Source organism: Opisthorchis viverrini (genome assembly GCF_000715545.1).
Source record: "Opisthorchis viverrini unplaced genomic scaffold opera_v5_488, whole genome shotgun sequence".
In the NCBI taxonomy this organism is placed as follows: domain Eukaryota; kingdom Metazoa; phylum Platyhelminthes; class Trematoda; order Opisthorchiida; family Opisthorchiidae; genus Opisthorchis; species Opisthorchis viverrini.
This window is the reverse complement of record NW_008752152.1, coordinates 164,512-170,518: the sequence shown is the minus strand read 5'-3', so window position 1 is coordinate 170,518 and position 6,007 is coordinate 164,512.

Below are 6,007 nucleotides of genomic sequence, written 5' to 3'. Positions count from 1 at the left end.
GTAGTTTATCCAGATTGGTTTGTTATAATCAACGTAAAATTTGTTCCTTCCTTTCTCTTATGTCTAATGAAATGGCGAAATTACAAAGTAGCGTTTCAGCCTTTGGCATACATGTTTTTTGTGAGCTTCTGGTGCTAGCTCCGAGAATTAGTTGATCAAACTACATTCAATTTACAGATGGTGGTAGCGACTGCAGAGAGTGATATTTATAGCAAGCCTATTTTGTTTCCCCACTCGGAAAACGAACCCGATTAAAGTACAATATTGTTGAGGCAAAACGAATTGAAAACTGCGTTGGTGATCTGCAATAATTTGTCATATATTTAATGAAGGGATGTGGCCGGACTGATTGCAAATATCCGGACGGACCCGCTCTGATACCACATATTCATTCTTTCAAGGGTCTGATGTTCCAAGGTTCTGCAATCACATACAATGTCAATTTGGGTGATCCTAACTAGCGCCACCATAAGCACCGACAATCAGCCCACAAATAACATAAGCGGTTGCGGCCATGCTGCTTGAGCAAGTAGGACTAGAATCCCATATGTTTCAGGGCTGCCCTTTACCGTAGAGAAGACTGGAAATGCCACAAATAGATGCCTTTCCTGAGTAGCAAATATTCTAGGGGACAGAAACTTTAGGAGCAAATGGCGGCCGATTGCTATCCAGATATCCATTGAAGCAAAACCATTCTGTTGTGTAATAGCCTTGGCACAGAACAGACATGTAGTTTGATAACCAGCATTCACAAAAAACAGTGACAAAACAGGCAGCCTGTGCGATGGGTATGAGTTGTAAACTACACAAAAGCACCTAATACGTTGGACAATATCCTCAGGGGCTCAACATGGTTGAAAAATAAAAAACGTTGTCTTGGCGGCTCCATATTTCTCAGTTTTGGACGCACCAAATGAGTCAACATTCCCAGTCATAAGTTGAGAGCAATAAATTTGGGCTTTCAAATGTCGTCCGCTTTCTGGACAGTTCGTGTCAACGTAAGCCCATTATACAGTTTTGGCACGCTTTAAAGTTTCGCTCCTTACTTGTGGAAACCACTTACAAGTTTATACTATAGGACACTCAATTTAGAAGTCTCATTGTGTTCCACAGGCTTGTATACACCAAATCGAATGGGTTACCTCAGTTCAACCGCTTTTTTTCACCAGGCCAATTTCTGAGTCCATCAGTGCTGAGTTGATCGAGGATTGTCAACAGGGACGACTCAACTGGTTTTATTTCCCCAGGTTAAAAATTGTCTTCTATTAGTGATAACCAGCAGTTCTGACAGAATATCTGGATTCCGTACCATAATGTAAGTTAACTACAAAATCCTTTGTTACAAAATTTGATATCTTCAGAAAACCAGAAGAAATCAATGCCCTTGTTAACCACCTACATTTTCGGCCAGATTGTAGAAATGCCGATTAATCGTATGGAAATTCAACGACTCGAAACTGAATACAGAGCAATTTTCAGTTGTTTGCAGAGATGTTGTTTGGAAACTGCTGCCTTGTAGCCCTTTGTGCGCAATGGATAGACTTACAAAAACCTAGACTTCTGATTCATTGCACTTAAAGCTTGCAAACACCCAGGAATCCAGTTGGTCTACCTGCGGCAGCGATTTTTCCATTTCTAATCCCTAAAGAAAATCTAGGAAAAGTGTTTCTCAAAATTTCAAAATTTTATAAAAATGCCATGGCAAATCTGGGCACCTTGTACTAAATGTTTGTTACATGTTGGCTTTTGCGTTTTTCTCGGGACACCGAATGAATTCCCGTGTGGCGAATCAGCAAGTTTGAAGATGCTGTTAAAATTATCGCACGGAACCCTCGCTAAGCGCAACCCACGTCTACAGCCCCGTTCCACACCAGTTTTCTGGGGTTGAAGGAAGTTACGTAGAATCATTCGTGCTCCACACTGAAGAATTCAGTGGAAAAAGGATTAATAGATTGTAATCTATATTTCTTGATTGACCTCTTAACAGTCACTAATGTTGTTTTTCCTAATCAGTGTGCAAGCTGCATTGTTCAATAGTGGATTTCCACGTTTGACGTTGGCCCCTAAACAAGCATTTGCTAGGTTGTTGCACCATATCAGCACCCATTTCCCGTGCCATCCGCAAGCTGCACGAGGAATGGGATACCGCCAGTTTGCCCAAGCCTAAATGGGGAAAGTTTGTTGCAGAGGTCTGGTTCGAACCACGGACCTCAAGGCCAGTAACCACTATATTCACTTAGGCTAGCCCAACTGGATGTTGTCCATTGCGTTATTGGTCTTTATATTCTTCACACCAATGCAGATTCCAAGCTTCCCGCATGCACCTGAATACCATAAACGCAGGTTACCATTTTAGACTTCGCTCGCGGTATGTAATCAACCATTTCTTAAGCGACAAAAATAACAGCTATGGCAATCTCGGGCCTTTGACAAGGATACATTTATCTGTGCAAACTAACACAATAAAGCCCACAAAGTTTAAGTGAAAGTAGATGGGAAGTTTGAGCTATTCTTAATACGCTGGCTATAATATTTACTACGTTTCTGGCTCCACTGTTGGCATTATCTTAGCTTTCATGGTTGACCTAACTGAAATGCAACTAAGTAGGATTAACTGGCCAGTGAAAAATTTAGAATGTGATGGTGCAGCAGAGTAGTAACGTTTTAAAACTTGATGTCGCATGTTTATTGAAGGAACTCGAGGAGCGCAGAGCACGAATATTCATACAACTGAAAAGAGGCATCTTATGGGTGAACCATGATTGCACGGGTCATTGGCTGAATATCCTAGTTGCGCACAATATTTTGTCATGTTATTTGGCATAATTCAGGTATATGTAATTCGCCACTTTGAAACTGTCCTGCTGGAGTTTTCGGTCTTATACCTTCTGTACTCTTATGTTTTACGTCACCATTGGTGAAAGGAAGAAATCCGTTCGCCCCAGGGTTGTTACTTACAGAACACCGGCCGTCGCACGGGAAGTGGAAACTCTCGTGTTACCGTGTTTTAAAAACCCAACATCTACTTCATCAAATCGTCTCCTTGAACTTTTTTCTTATCCATTGACTCTCACGAAATAGTGAGCGACTGCCGCAAAGCAGTTTCACAAATTCCGAAAAAAAATTCCTCCGTTCCATTCGATCAAGCAGTGTGGTGAACAAAATACATACTACTTGCATGTCTCACCAGTAGTGTCCAGTGTCATATTAGTGGTACAAATTAATCAAAATTAGGGGCAGCAAATTTGCCGAAACCATCAGCGATATTCTTGCGTCCTTGCACGTAGCTGCAAGACACCAAACTTTGTCTCCTCTGTATTTTAGGCACGCTGCAACAAGACGATCCAGAAGACTACCATTGGTTTGCTCTAAACGGCCAGGAATAATTACGTGAAGGGGCACACATCTATAGATTTATGATAAAATCTTTGTGCGTTTTTATGAATGAACCGCCATAAATTTCTTACATAATTTCTGTATTTCACGCGGTTTAATGCTGAATGCTACAGTAAACGGAAACAAATTATAAGCAAAGTACTTCGCCGAGACGCGTCTTAACTGTCCCCTGTTGGAATAAAAAATCTTGTCTGCATTTTGATACCCATTTGTATATATAATATACACATGATATATATGATACATATAGTATATGATAACTTGATTCAACCAAATTCCCTATTTTCCGCTTTCTGGGCTTTTCACAATCGCCTTTTTTCAAGAACAATTCGAAAAAGCTGTTCCCGCCAAGGTGGACCTGCGCACTGCCAGCTTTGGTTCGCTTATTTACCAGCGAATGAAATGGCTCAGCTAGCGGCAATCTATCTGGTTCCTCCGTTCCATTAGATCAAGCAGTGTGGTGAACAAAATACATACTACTTGCATGTCTCACCAGTAGTGTCCAGTGTCATATTAGTGGTACAAATTAATCAAAATTAGGGGCAGCAAATTTGCCGAAACCATCAGCGATATTCTTGCGTCCTTGCACGTAGCTGCAAGACACCAAACTTTGTCTCCTCTGTATTTTAGGCACGCTGCAACAAGACGATCCAGAAGACTACCATTGGTTTGCTCTAAACGGCCAGGAATAATTACGTGAAGGGGCACACATCTATAGATTTATGATAAAATCTTTGTGCGTTTTTATGAATGAACCGCCATAAATTTCTTACATAATTTCTGTATTTCACGCGGTTTAATGCTGAATGCTACAGTAAACGGAAACAAATTATAAGCAAAGTACTTCGCCGAGACGCGTCTTAACTGTCCCCTGTTGGAATAAAAAATCTTGTCTGCATTTTGATACCCATTTGTATATATAATATACACATGATATATATGATACATATAGTATATGATAACTTGATTCAACCAAATTCCCTATTTTCCGCTTTCTGGGCTTTTCACAATCGCCTTTTTTCAAGAACAATTCGAAAAAGCTGTTCCCGCCAAGGTGGACCTGCGCACTGCCAGCTTTGGTTCGCTTATTTACCAGCGAATGAAATGGCTCAGCTAGCGGCAATCTATCTGGCTACAGCTAATCTTTCGTGTGCATTATGGTGCTGATAAAATAAAAACGAAGGGCAGGACGTACCAAAACAGAGATGTAGTCGCTCTTCGGCACGTATGCGTGGAACGAGAAACAGTTGTTTTACTAACGACTCAGGCATCAGAAATAAAACGATTTTTTTTCAACTTCATATATATACCAGTGGAATTAAGAAATCTCTCTTGTTTCTAACCCTACTGCCTATGTAATATTTTTCCGCAGGTATTTTATCAATAGCAAACTTACCTGTGGAACAATTACACACGGTGAGCATAAACAATTTACTGAAAAACTGTAATGCTCCATATTGGCCCGACACCCTTAGAATTCAAACGTGAACTGCAGGTACGCTACCACAGAAAATTGGGCTATTGATCTAACCTCAAAAAATGCTCGCACAAAAACCGCACAAAGCCTGGTTACAAATGCAACTTTGTTAGAAACAATGTTCCACACGTAGTTATGGGTGATATTATTGAATTTTTTTGGCCTAAATTGCTCAGCATTGGTTTCCTGGTAGCACTATGATATACATGCTCTAATGTTTAACCTGAATACAGATATTTAAAATTTTCCTCAAAACAATATATAGTTCAGACGATAATTTTGATAAAAGAAATTTAGCTTATAATGCTCGCCTGCTTCAAGGTTTCTGCATACGCGGTTCACTATTCACAACTTAACATCGTCGTGTTGTTCATCCCCGCATTATTCTGTTTGAAATCATTCAAAGTACAGAGGATAGATGCAAGTAGTATTAAACTACAAAAGCGTTCAGAGCAAGCGCGGCAGCCACTCATGAAAGTCCTCCAGCATTAGCAGCCATCGCAACAGACATTTTCATAGTTATAATTGTAAACAGTCGGTTGCTGTGAATTCAGTGTGGAACGACCGCTGCACATCAGCAACATTTCCGGCAACTTATTCACTTATTTCTAATAAGTTTTCCCGAAAAAAAAATTGAACGCTTGTCAGATTTTAATTATTTTCATTACACATCCACCACGTCATTGCAATTTTGCGTAGAAATTCGAGGAAAATAATATGCATGTGGAAACTGACTTCCTCAGTGTTCCATCTTTAAGCCATACTGTGCTTTTTGCCGCAAAATTAGGAAAGGTTCCAAGCCCCATATCTGCAAAAAATTCTGGAGTTCGGACAACGTGGTTCATTTGATTTTCCGATACATAACATATAGACTGAGAACTGGCAGTGATTGTAAAGCTCCAACGAATGCGTCTACTGGAGCTCCCCGTAGCTCTGTTAGGATGAAAGAAACAAGGCTTCCTCTGGACAAAAAAGCTTCTGTGGTCTTTAACAAATGCTTTCAGGCAAAATAGGTAATGATACTTGTACCTGGAAATAAGATATTTGTGGGGAAATAACGTGATTTGGCTGCGCAGATGTTAGGAAGTTTATTTATGACAATGTAGTGTGCAACAAAACACCTATGCAACAAGC